The sequence below is a fragment of the Hyaena hyaena genome, unplaced genomic scaffold (assembly GCF_003009895.1).
Source record: "Hyaena hyaena isolate Hyena2069 unplaced genomic scaffold, ASM300989v1 scaffold_813, whole genome shotgun sequence".
NCBI classification, from domain to species: domain Eukaryota; kingdom Metazoa; phylum Chordata; class Mammalia; order Carnivora; family Hyaenidae; genus Hyaena; species Hyaena hyaena.
The window spans coordinates 119,034-131,695 of record NW_024081448.1 but is presented as its reverse complement, the minus strand read 5'-3'; the positions used below and the strand labels follow the sequence as shown (position 1 = coordinate 131,695).

At 38.7% G+C, this 12,662-nt stretch overlaps 1 long non-coding RNA gene across 1 annotated transcript in view; it reads right to left on the bottom strand.

Moving 5' to 3' along the window:
- LOC120221807 overlaps nucleotides 1-12,662 on the bottom strand; it is a 29,399-nt gene that overhangs the window by 5,177 nt on the left and 11,560 nt on the right. The window contains exon 2 of the long non-coding RNA XR_005525899.1: nucleotides 4,222-4,294. This is a non-coding gene — a long non-coding RNA (uncharacterized LOC120221807). The remainder of the gene's footprint in view (nucleotides 1-4,221; nucleotides 4,295-12,662) is intronic.

Here is a 12,662-nt window from a genome sequence, read left to right as displayed (position 1 = left end):
TTGTGAAGTCTTATAGGTTAAGTAGCTGCCTCCTCTCACAAAAGTATCCCAATGTGGACAATACGTCATAGGCTACTTTGCTCACTAGTCGTCAGATGTCCTCTTCTTGGAAGCCACAGAGTTCTACTTACAAAGTTGAAACCTCTACTGATGGTAATAGAGAAGCCTCATCTAAATAGAAGGCAAAGGACCCCTATCCACTATCAAAGTAATCCAGGATAATCTGGAAGGAGTCCAATTGACTTTATCTCATTTGGACATTATGAGAAAGATTAGATACATACATACATACATACATACATACATACATACATGGATAGATGGATGGATGGATGGATGGATGGATGGATGGATAGACAGACAGACAGACAGACAGACAGATAGATAGATAGATAGATAATAGGTAGATACTATTGTGTTAGTTTGGTCTGTGCCCATGCTCCTAGTACATATCAAGGCCATGCCATCAGATGTTAATAATTATTATTTATCAAGGATGTGTTAAATCTGATTGCATTGTATTTACCTCATAACATTTGCTCATGTAATAGTTATAGCGACCTTAAAGTAAATATTATTTTTTATAGAGTTAAAAACTGATGCTCAGAGGGGTTAAATAGCTTGCCCAAGGTCACTTAACTATAAAATGGCAAATGATACAACCTAACCCCAGCCATATTGTCACAACCACACTCTGTTCCCTCCTAATTCTTTGAGATGAAGTACTGTTGGCCAACCTCAGGCCTCGCCCCAAGCATACTTGATCTCACAGTTGACACCCTGTAGCATTGTTTCAATTTCAGAAAAGGAAACTGTAAGAAAAAAGGGTAAGTATCTCCCCAAAGTCAGACTGCCTATTGGTAGAGGAACCAAGATTCTAACTTCAATCCATCAGAGCCCAGAGATACTCGACCACAGCACTAAATGAGCTTATGTATTTAATATTTTTGTTTTATTTATATTAAAACAAATATTTGTTTTGTATTCAAATACATTCTTGACTCAATTTTTATTTTTATTTATTTAATTTTTATTTTTTAATGTTTATTTTTGAGAGAGAGAGAGGGAAAGAGAGAGACAGACCTTGAGTGGGGGAGGGGAGGACAGAGGCAAAAACAGAATCCAAAGCAGGCTCTAGGTTCTGAGCTGTCAGCACAGAGCCTGATGTGGGGCTCAAACCCACAAACTGTGAGATCATGACCTGAGTTGAAGTTGGATGCTTAACCGACTGAGCCACCCAGGCGCCCCTTAAGTGTTTTTAAAGAAGTATCATAGGGCAATTAGTCATCTTTCACTATCATTTCATAAAATAATTAAAGAGATAGCCATTAATGTCGCCAAGAAGCAATATCTAAGGATACCAATGCCTTGCCAAGGCACTTAAATAATAGTCATTTCCAACCCTTAATAGTTAAAATAAACTCTCCACCAAATCTGCAGACTAGTTGTATTACTGATTTGAAATAACTCTGAACATTTCTTGTTCCTAAGGCAAGTCATCCAAGTCATAATTAAAACATGTGAATGGCATGATGTGACAGTTCGGTGAACATCTAAAGCCTCACCATGTTCCAGCAATCTCATAAAAGACCATTAGGTTGTAAACTCCCAGTTGGTTATAAACTTCTAGAAGGTGAATCAGAATATTTCTTTTCAATATCAATCACTCTATAGAAGTTGTTTAGCCTCTTACATATGGTGGATAAGAAACAAAGACTTGTTAAATGATTAATGACAACCTTTGGAACATACACCATGTAGACACCTGCCACAAATTTAAAATAAGATATAGTCCTTCCCTTTGAGAATATTAGAATTGAATAGGTCAGATTTCAAGGGTGAAATTTTGTTGGCTCAATTGCTTTTTAGGGACTATAGCTGTGAATACCATTGAGTTTTCTAGGATTTGTATTCCCGTCTACCCACAAGAAACATACATTGGCAAATTCTTTAGCAAGAGGCCAAGAAATATAACAATTTCAGGAAATAGCTACACACACACAAGATAAAGATTTTTAAGTAACCAACATCACAGAGAATTTTAAATGCATTGATAATGTCTTCAGTACTTGTAGATCTGTCATTAAGCTATTTCCAGAATATCTCTGAAGAGGCAGGCTGCTTTTCCTTGTCTTCATGATAAATTCTGTACCTAGAGCAGCAAATTAAAATGAGACCATTTTTAATAAAGCCATGCCAAGATTTAAAAGTAATTTGGTGGCATTAAGCATAATAAACCAAATTAGAGTGATGAAAGAAACATTTTCATTAAAGCGTTTAAAAAAATGACACTCAAAACTCCAATGTAAGGATGGAATTTAGTCTACAATGTCTCAAGGGAACCAAGATAACAAATGACAGCTAGAATTTTAAGCTCATCATAACAAATGTATAATTAGTTTTGACCTTTTTACAACATCCCAACAAATATAATGATTCATAAGCATGCATATTGCAAATGAAATTAATTGCAAGGGTATCTTTCACTGAAATGTTTAATGATCTCATCATAGATTTCCTGGATGATTTCCTTCTGACTTCCTCCAAAAAATGATGCTATTAGATAAGCCACACACCAGGTTAATTTCACTGAACCAGAACCCACCAGGATCTACAATTTGTGCCTGGCTCATGTTTTCCTAATTTTATGGAAACTTTTTCTTTCCTCCTCTCTCCCCACTTCCATCTGTAAGTGTCCAAACTTGACTTAAAGACTCAGGTCAAATGCCACAGATGCATGATACTTTCTCTGATTTCTTCCCATCTCTCTCCTGTGACCTTTATCTACCCTTGAACAGCTTGACCTTAATGTTATTTGGTCCATGTTGGTAACTTGTGTAGCACTTTATTGTGTGCCTAAATCAGCCTCTTTGTCCCCACTCCCAGGGACTGGCTTACATGATGCAGGATGCTACATGTATTAAATGTGCAAATGAATCCAACCAAGACCATTACATTGTTCCCCCAAAATATAAAACTTTACTCATCTCTTCTGTTCTTAAGTTTTCCTGGAGAGAACTTGGATTCATATTTTCCCTCCATGCCTCCCTCTTTATGTTTTCCAAATTTAATTTTGTCCCCAAATATGTAACAAAATATGGCAAGTTCACAGAAACTCATGGAACACATCAGATCTTTCAAGCAATGATCCATGTTGAAGAGATTCTTCTTGGGTAGAAATTTTGCATTTACCTTGGCAACCCTCAGAAGTCATTTGTGAAAATAAAAGATAGAAGTATAACCCAGACCCTAAAAGTATGTAACATGTTAGCAAAAATGACTATACATCCACAAAATGCATTTCTTCAAAAATTTAAGACTAATAGATAAAAGAGAAGGAAAGGAGGGAAGAAGGGATGGAGGGAGGGAAGGGTGAGTTCCTGAGTGCAGTTAAAAGACACCTTCACATTTCTAAAGAGATGGACTGGGATATGAAGATGGATGGTTTTACTCCTCCACTGAGGAAGGCAGAGAGAGGGGCTTATGCTATAATCTAAAAGAAGTAGGTTGTGAGTTGGACTCCTGATAGCAGTGATAGAATGCTAGCATCAATTATCAAAGGACATAAATGCTGCATCTCTGAAAGGATTACAGAGGTTCTAATTTGTTTGAGATGTTTTAGTGCCCGTGCTTCTTTAAAGCAGAAAGATGGGCTATACGATCTACCAGACACCCAGGTAGTTTTATTGATCTATATAGCATTAAATGCTATTTAAAATATATCAGATGTGATTGTTCCTTTTAGCCATGAATTTGTACGTAAGGCTGAAACCGGAGAACAAAGAAGCATCAAGTACTCCACTTTCTAACCAATGTCACAAAACCTGTGGCCAGGTATGCCTTTCAGGTCCCATAGTTGTCATTCCAATCATGCTATTGCTGCCCCTTCCTACTCCCCAATCAATGAAAGCAGAGGGCTACGAGGGACAAAGTGTGAGAGACATTTCACATTATCCATCTTGGAAAGTGGTACCTTTTCCATATGAGGGAGGGATGTGGTCCCTGCCGCCATCATCAATTGCATGAAGGGGGCACCACAGAAGGGCTGTAGGTCCTCAGGCAGAATTTTTGTCTTTACTTCTCCCAACAGGATTGATTCTTTATGGTTGAGTGGATCCCTCCAATTTATTTTTAAAGCGCTCAAGATTAAATATTGAAGCTGAGTTTTATTCTTTGATATACTCTTGGCTTAGCTTTGGATAAATCATAAAATTTTCTTACCTGAGGATAATAGCAAGAACCCCCGGGCACAGCCATCTGGGGCAAAGAAGGCAGTTTCATGAGGGCTTATTTCCTAAGTAGTGAGCAGAGATAAGGAGAGCATTAATGAGGAGATGTTACCAGCACCAAGTCTGAAGGAGTAAGGGAAAGGAGCAATTACCAGAATCTGCAGTCCTCTCTAAAAGAAGGCCATCCAATAGGGGCTGTGGCCTTGAGGGGAGAAATGCATTCACTTCAAACCTGAGGTCCAGATGGGATAAAGCCAGCAGGACGATGAATGTAACTCTTTTTCAAGACTAATCTTTTGATCATGCCTCATATTGATTCAAGTCAGCCAGAATCCATCTTTGACTTACTGGGCAGGACAGTCCACTGATTCTGACTCAAAAAGTCACTCTCCTAGACTAGAGAACAAATTGAAAAATGGATGTGGTGGGGCGCCTGGGTGGCTTAGTTGGTTAAGCGTCTAACTTTGGCTCAGGTCATGATCTCATGGTTTGTGAGTTTGAGCCCTATGTCGGGCTCTGTGCTGACAGCTAGCTCAGAGCCTGGAGCGTGTTTCAGATTCTGTGTCTCCCTCTCTCTCTGACCCTCCCCTGCTCACGCTGTCTCTCTCTCTCTCTCAGAAATAAATAAAACATTAAAAAATTATTTAAAAAAAGAAAAATGGGTGTGGTGGTACAGAGACTACTCAGCACTATTTTTCTTCTATATTAAGATTTATGTAGATCAGTAAGCAATAAGTACCATTCAAATCCAGAGTATTAACATTAGACATTTCACCGTGAAATCCAATATGCTTCCTGAAATCTACTTTAACTTATATAGAGATCTGATGTTACAAGTTTCTTCTGGGAGAGATAAAAAGAGTGGAATAAAATCAACATAAGGAATTTTAGAAGTATAAGGAAACAACTATGTATAAGGCTCAGGATTTGTAGTTAGCGATACCTGGGGGAGTATTGCTCAACTGCTTACTACATATGTGAATCTGAGTAAGTTACTTCACTTCGCCCTGGACCCCACTTTCCTCACTCCAGCAGTGAGACTGTTAACAATGCATATATCATGCCTGACACAAAATATTGTTATTATTATTAAAGTTAAGATGAAGAAAACAAAACTCCACTAGAGAATCTCTATCTGGTTTCAAAACAAAATCAAAGAGAAATACAATGGGCAGCCATGAGGTTTCAGATGCAGCTCACAGTTAAACTGCCATATTCAGTGGCCAAAGGACTTGCACCCCACAATTACAAAGTGGTGCTTCTGCAGGCTCACACAGAGACTCCTCATGCTCATTGTCATCAATAAATTGCAACATTCATTTCTGAGGCACATCAAAGCCAAATAGGCTACGACCCAGCACGAGAGAACAGGAAGGTTTTGTGGGCCGCTCGGCTGGCTCAGTCAGTAGAACATGCGACTCCTGATCTTGGGATCATGAGTTTGAGCCCCATGTTGGGTGCGGAGATTACAAAGAACAGCATAGTTTCATCCTAAGTTTGTGGTATCCTCCAAAACTCCAAAATATACCATTTTGTGGGACATTACTGGGCCCTTTAACAAGTGTCAGTCAAGGTCCCAGCGTGAAACAGATGGAATTAATAAAAGACCTTTTTCTGAAGGGACTGTTTACAGAGGTGAATGCAAGAATGAGGAAAACTGATAAGGGCTGGCATTATCATCCTGAAGTCAGAAGGGACAGTGAAAATTAATTATGTTACCAGAACCCAATCAAGGCATTAGTCATAGGAGAGAAACCACCTTAGGAGCTATGGCTGTGGGGGTATTATGGAATATTGTGCAACAGAGCCTCCTCTTGATTAGACCCAACTAGAAGCCACATAGGCTAGAGAGAGTGGTACAGTCTGAGAGAGGTCAGACTCCTTCTAGCACACAGAGGTTTGCAGAGAAGTATACAGAAGTTATACAGGGATGATGGAGAATAACCATCACAGCACATGCTCGGTGAAATCAAATTAAAACTAAGACCAGGTGCAAAATTATCCATAAGGAAAGATGGAGGCCATGTTCAGAGAATTATTTCTCATTCTTGACAGAACACAAAGAAATGATACCATCGTGTTAATAGAGCTGGTTGAAGCCCATGGCCAAACAACAAAAAGGACTTCATTATATTCTGTCTCTTTAACGGATACTGCAGAATATTCTGGGCTTCCCTTCAATGCCCATTCCAAATCTCCAGCTCACTCCAGACCTCACCAGCTGGTCCAAGTCTCTTTAATTTCCTACTAAAATACTCGAGAGATATATGACTTGAAGTTCAGCCTAAACTTCTCTAGCCACTTGGCTCAATAACCAGGATTGCTCACTGCTTACATCATGTGGCACAAAAGTGATACCCACAGGATGTAATGATGCCTGGTGATTACAGTCAATCATATTGTCGGGTATATTTGAACATTGCCAAGAAAGTAAATCTTAAAAGTTGTCATCTTGAGGAAAAAAATTATAACTTTGTATAGTGGCAAATAGTCACTAGACATTGTGGTCAATATTTTGCAGTGCATACAAATATCAAATCATGATGTTGTATACCTGAAACAATTATAGTGTCAATCATACCTCAGTTAAAACAATATTTACAATGGCATTTAGAGGCACTATATCTGGATTTGGGTCCTAGTTTCAAAACCTACTCCAACATGTCTTGGATGTACCTGCCACTCATTAAACTGATCTTTGGGTTATTCTTCTGTAAAAAGGAGAAAAATATTTCTGTCTTATCTCCAGGAAATTTAGGATATAATAAGAGAATATATGTGAAATTATAAAGTACTACCACAGTATAAAATGTGATTATTAGTCTGTGCCTTTCTTGGCCATTTATAATTCTTGACTTTGAGTTTTATAAATATTAGATTGCATAGGCAACAGTCATAAAGTCCAATAAGAAATAATCTTATTTAAAATAAAAATAAAAAAAGGAATACCCACAACTTCTGCAGGATTTCAGTGAACAGCCTCTTCCCTTCAGTGTTCATTGATGCAGTGTGTGTTGGGGTCTGGCAGTTTTTCCCTATTTAGTAGACCTGCTGTCTGAATATAGTTCTGGAAAAGCATCTCATGCTATAGCTACTTGAGCTCCCATGTTAGGAGAGGTTCTGTCTCGATACAGTGTTGAAGTGATTGTTTCTCTTCCTGCTTCACTACATTTCCCAAAATTTCTGATATTCCAGAATGAAAAAATAATTTTTAACTGAATCCTAGGGTTTTCAAAAGTTTCTAAATGGCAAAAGCTGTTTATGTAAGTGCCCAAAAAGAAAAACATAAGTTTTTGCCGTGAGGGAGATGGAGGATAAAATGAAAGATTGGATGAATTAAGGCTACTTTTGTAAGTCCTGATTTTCAGTACTAGCCCTGCATCAACAGCAATAACACTTGCTTTATCTTTGAAGTTGATAATATATCATGAACAAGCGAGGTTTATCTCAGAAATGCAAGCAGTACTCAAATATAAAATAAATCAATACAACTTACCACATTAGTAGACTAGTGAAAAAAGTTATTATCTTGAGCAATGCAAGATAAAAGCATTGAAAAAGATTCTATTTCTATTATGATATTTTTAAGAGTCCCTTGAATAAGAGAAATGAAAGGAAACTATATGTTTAATAAACATTAAATACCAAAACTAAAGGCATCAAACATTATGCTTAATGATAATCTTTAGGTCTATTTCCTGTAAGAATAAGAAAAAAACAAAGATGTATACTAATAGAATTACTATTTAATCTAGTCTAGAGACCAAAAATTACATATAAAATATTATGAAAAGAGATAAAATGTTATTTGTAAATGCAGTAATCATCTACCTAGAAAAATCAGCAGTCTCAAAAGACAAACGATTAAAAGTAATTAGAGTGAGTTCATTACAGCTGCCAGATAGATACGTGGCCAAACTACAAAAGTCAATTTCATTGTCTTATACCAGCAAGAACTACTTACAACATGTAATACAAACGGGATTTTACTCATAATAGCGATAAAAGCTATAAAGTATCTTAAAACTAAGTTAACCAAAAATTCATAAGAACACAATACATAAAATTTCGAAATGCTACTAAAGGACAAAGAAGGCAGGGGCACCTGGGTGTCTCAGTCGGTTGGATGGCCGACTTCGGCTCAGGTCATGATCTCACGGTTCATGGGTTTGAGCCCTACGTCGGGCTCTGTGTTGACAGGTAGCTCAGAGCCTGGAGCCTATTTCAGATTCTATGTCTCCCTCTGTCTCTGACCCTTCCCTTCTCACGTTGTCTCTCTCTCTCTCAGCAATAAATAAAATGTTAAAAATTAAAATAATAAATAAATAAAGGACACAGAAGGTGAGTTGAATAGATGGAGAAATAGTTCAGACTCCTGAGTGGTGGGAGGACTTAGTATTATAAAGATATTAGTGGTCCTTAAATTCATCAACATAAAGCATCCCAATCAAAATTAGAGTTCTTTGAAAAATTGAATCAACATACATGAATATGTACCTAGAAGAATAAAAACCAACAAATATCAAAATCAACTTTTAAAAAAGAAGAAGAAATGTAATGTACCTGATACTGACATACTTCTGAGTCACAGTAAGAAAATCCAGAAATGGGGACGTCTGGGTGGCTCAGTGGGTTAACCATCTGTTCAACTTTGGCTCAGGTCATGATCTCACAGTTCGTGAGTTCAAGCCCTGCATTGGGCTCTGTGCTGACAGCTCAGAGCCTGGAGCCTGTTTCAGATTCTGTGTCTATCTCTCAGTCTGTCCCTCCTCCACTCACACTCTGTCTCTCTCTCTCTCTCTCAAAAGTAAACATTAAAAAAAATTTTTTAAGGAAAATCCAGAATAGTATTGGCACAAAAGCAGACAAATGACCAATAGAGCAGAATGAGTTCACAAATACACATATGTGCGGGAAGTTAGTATATGATAAGGCTGAAATCATAAATTAATGGGTAAAGATTGCTCAAAATTGATTCATTACATGGAGAAGATAAAAGTGAATCCCTCCCCAATAAGATTGTAAGGGTGAACTTTAAAGTAACAAATAAGACCTTGGGAGCAGCAAAGACTCCTTAATAAGTATTTTAAAAATAGATAACTTCAATTTCAAAAATATCCTTCAAGTCAGGAAAAGAACAAGAACCACAATAGAAAAATGAACAAACAATATAGCTAGGCAAGGAGTACCTGGCTAGCTCACTAGGTTAAGTGTTGGGCTTCAGTTCAGGTCATGATCTAGTGGTTCACGAGCTCAAGCCCTACATCAGGCACTGACAGCACGGAGCCCCCTTCAGATCCTCTGTCTCCCTCTGTCTCTGCCCCTCCACTGCTCACATGCATGCACACGTGTTCTCTGTGTCACTCAAAAATAAACATTAAAGAAAAAGAATATACCTAGACAATTTACAGAGGTGGGAACCCGAAAGTTAACAAAAATGTGAAGAAATGTTCGAAATCGTTAGCCATTGGAAACATAAAAATTAAAACTACAATGATATATTTCTGTATACACATGAGTCTACCAAAAGAGAAAACTGAAGTAGGAAGTATAGAGGGAGATGTGGGGATAGAGGCATCCTCCCACACTGCCGGTAGCGGCAGGCGAGTGTTGCCAAGCAAAAGTACAAATTAACATCACTTGGTCAAAATGAGCACATGCATATCCTAAGACCAACCAATTCCATCCCTGGTTTTATGGACTAAAGACATTTTTACACAAGTCCAAAGAATATAGGAAAGGGAGTGTTAACTGCAACATTATTTTTGGTGGCAGGGAACCAGAGACAATCTGGCTGTCAATCCCTGAGAAAGAATATACATACACAGGAAACTTCTGCTGTATCACCATGCCTTTTTCCTCCTCTGTCAGGAGGAAGGAAACACATTTTTTGCATCCTCTTGAGATTAGGTGTAAACCCATGGCAGAATACTAGAAAAAGGAATATTTGGCTGGAGTTTAGTAGACCACTTGCAGACTTGGCTGTAAGAAACTCCCCAGTGCAAACCTTGCTGCTTTTTCCTCCTTCCACCTGGCTTAAGTGGAGGAAATCTCAGAATGGGATCCATGCTTTCCAGGTTGTGGAAGATGGAGGAGCATGGGTCCCTGAGTCACTCCTTGATGGAAAATTACCTAACTTGGAGCACCCACTTCAGGCTGTTATTTTAGTTTCAACTTCATTAACTAACCTGATGCTCTGCTAAGCCTCTGAAATTTGAAGGATTTACCTGTTACGTGTGTAACAGCAGTACCTTAACTGATAGAATAGATAAAATGTGGTAGATACATACCATTGAGTAGGCAATAGACCAAATCACTATTTGAATCTCCCCCAGAGTTCAAGGGTTGAAACATAACTCCCAATTTGATGGCATTTGAAGGTAGACTTTGGGGAGGTGATTAGGTGATGAGAGCAGACTCAACTGAATGGGATTAGCGACCTTATAAAAGAGATTCCAAGAGAGTTTTCTTGCCCCTTTCACAATGAATGTGAGGACACAGCAAGAAGATGGCTATCTATGAACCAGGAACCTTATACATTAAGCATGCTGTGCTGTTAGCTCTACGGGGGGGTAAAGAGCAGAAAAATTAGAGGGTGTATGAAATAAAAGGAAATAAGTTAATGTGTGACTGAATAAGTAAATGCCTAAATGTAGAGTTTATACATAGACTAATAGTGACAGGGTGACATGAACTGAGGACTGTGATCTGTACTCAGTTCCTATAAGAATGAAAAGAACTGAAGAAAAATCTGATCACTGTTGATAATGACCATCCTGTTTCCTCAGTCCAATTTTCCATCTCTTATGCAGATGCATCTTTAAAAGAAGAATTGGGGGGCGCCTGGGTGGCTTAGTCGGTTAAGCGTCCGACTTTCGCTTAGGTCATGATCCCGTGGTTTGTGGGTTCGAGCCCCGCGTCGGGCTCTGTGCTGACTGCCAGCTCAGAGCCTGGAGCCTGTTTCAGTCTGTGACTCCCTCTCTCTCTGACCCTCCCCTGCTCACGCTGTCTCTCTCTCTCCCAGAAATAAATAAAACATAAAAAAAAAAAAATTTAAAAAAAAAATAAATAAATAAAAGAAGAATTGGATGGGGCGCCTGGGTGACTCGGTTAAGCATACAACTCTTGATTTTGGCTCAGGTCATGATCTCATGTTTTGTGAGATTGAGCCCTTCATCAGGCTCCATGCTGACAGCATAGAGCCTGCTTGGGATTCTCCCTATCTCCCTCTTTCTGCCGCCCCTCAAAATAAATAACTAAACTTAAAAAAAAAAAAAAAAAAGAACTGGCTGCATATGCCATTGACCACTGTATTAGGCTGCTCCAGCTGCCACAACAAAATACCACACACTGAGTGTCTGAAACAACAGATATTTATTTCTTATAGTTCTGAAGGTTGAAAGTCAAGACATAATATGTGCTATCTACAAGAGCCTCACTTCAGCTTTAAGGATGGATGCTAAATTATTGTTGCTGTAGGAGAGACAAAAATGAGTGATGTCTTCTTGATGTCAAAAAGCAGGGACGATGCTCTCATCACTCATGGTGTCTCTTTTTATAAAGGACATTGCTTCCATCATGATGGTTCCATCCTCATGACTTTATCTAAACCCAAAAGCTTCCTAAATGCTACATCTCCAAATACTATCACAGTGAGGGGTAGGGCTTCAACATATGAATTTGGAGGGACACAATTCAGGCCATAGCTTCTTGCCATCAATTATTCTCCAATGCTGCTTAACCCCATAGAAGTTAGGTCAACTTACAGGATTTTGTATAAGGTCCCAGCAGGAAGTCTACTCAGGAGAAAAGGAGGAACAAGAAGCAAATAGTGGAAAGGATGTCTCTTCTACCTGAACAAACCTCCCAGAGACTAACCACAAAAGGAAAAATGCTAATTAGCTCATAATTACACCTCCCCCAATAGTCTGAAGTGCCAATTCCAAGTTGCTGAAAAGGAGTAAGGCAGTTCTTTGCCAAGGGGTCTACGCTGCTTTGCCTTGTGGAGAAGGATGAGTACCTGGGGCAACGCCATTGTCTGAATCAATCCTGCATACCTTACTGTGGAAAAACAACAAAACCAAATCAGAGAGGCCATAAGCACATACGTTCTCACACACCTAGCTTCAAGCAGCACTGAATTACCTGAAAGTGTCTCAATTAAAGAGAATTACCACCCCCTTTAAGCTGCAATCATAGCCATTATGTATCATCGGGCTTAAATCAGTTCCCTGGGAGATGTCCTGATTAAGCGGATTTCCCAATTAAGCCTGTCCCAGTTGAGTGGAGCATACCATTTTGATTAGATTCCTAATTTATATGGGAGGCTTTATACTTTATATAAAGGGAAAAGGGGAGTTGAGGAAAATTGTCAGCCTCTGAAATTTCTCCCTGTGCATTTATCCATTCAACAGCAAACCGTCCCTTTTCTCT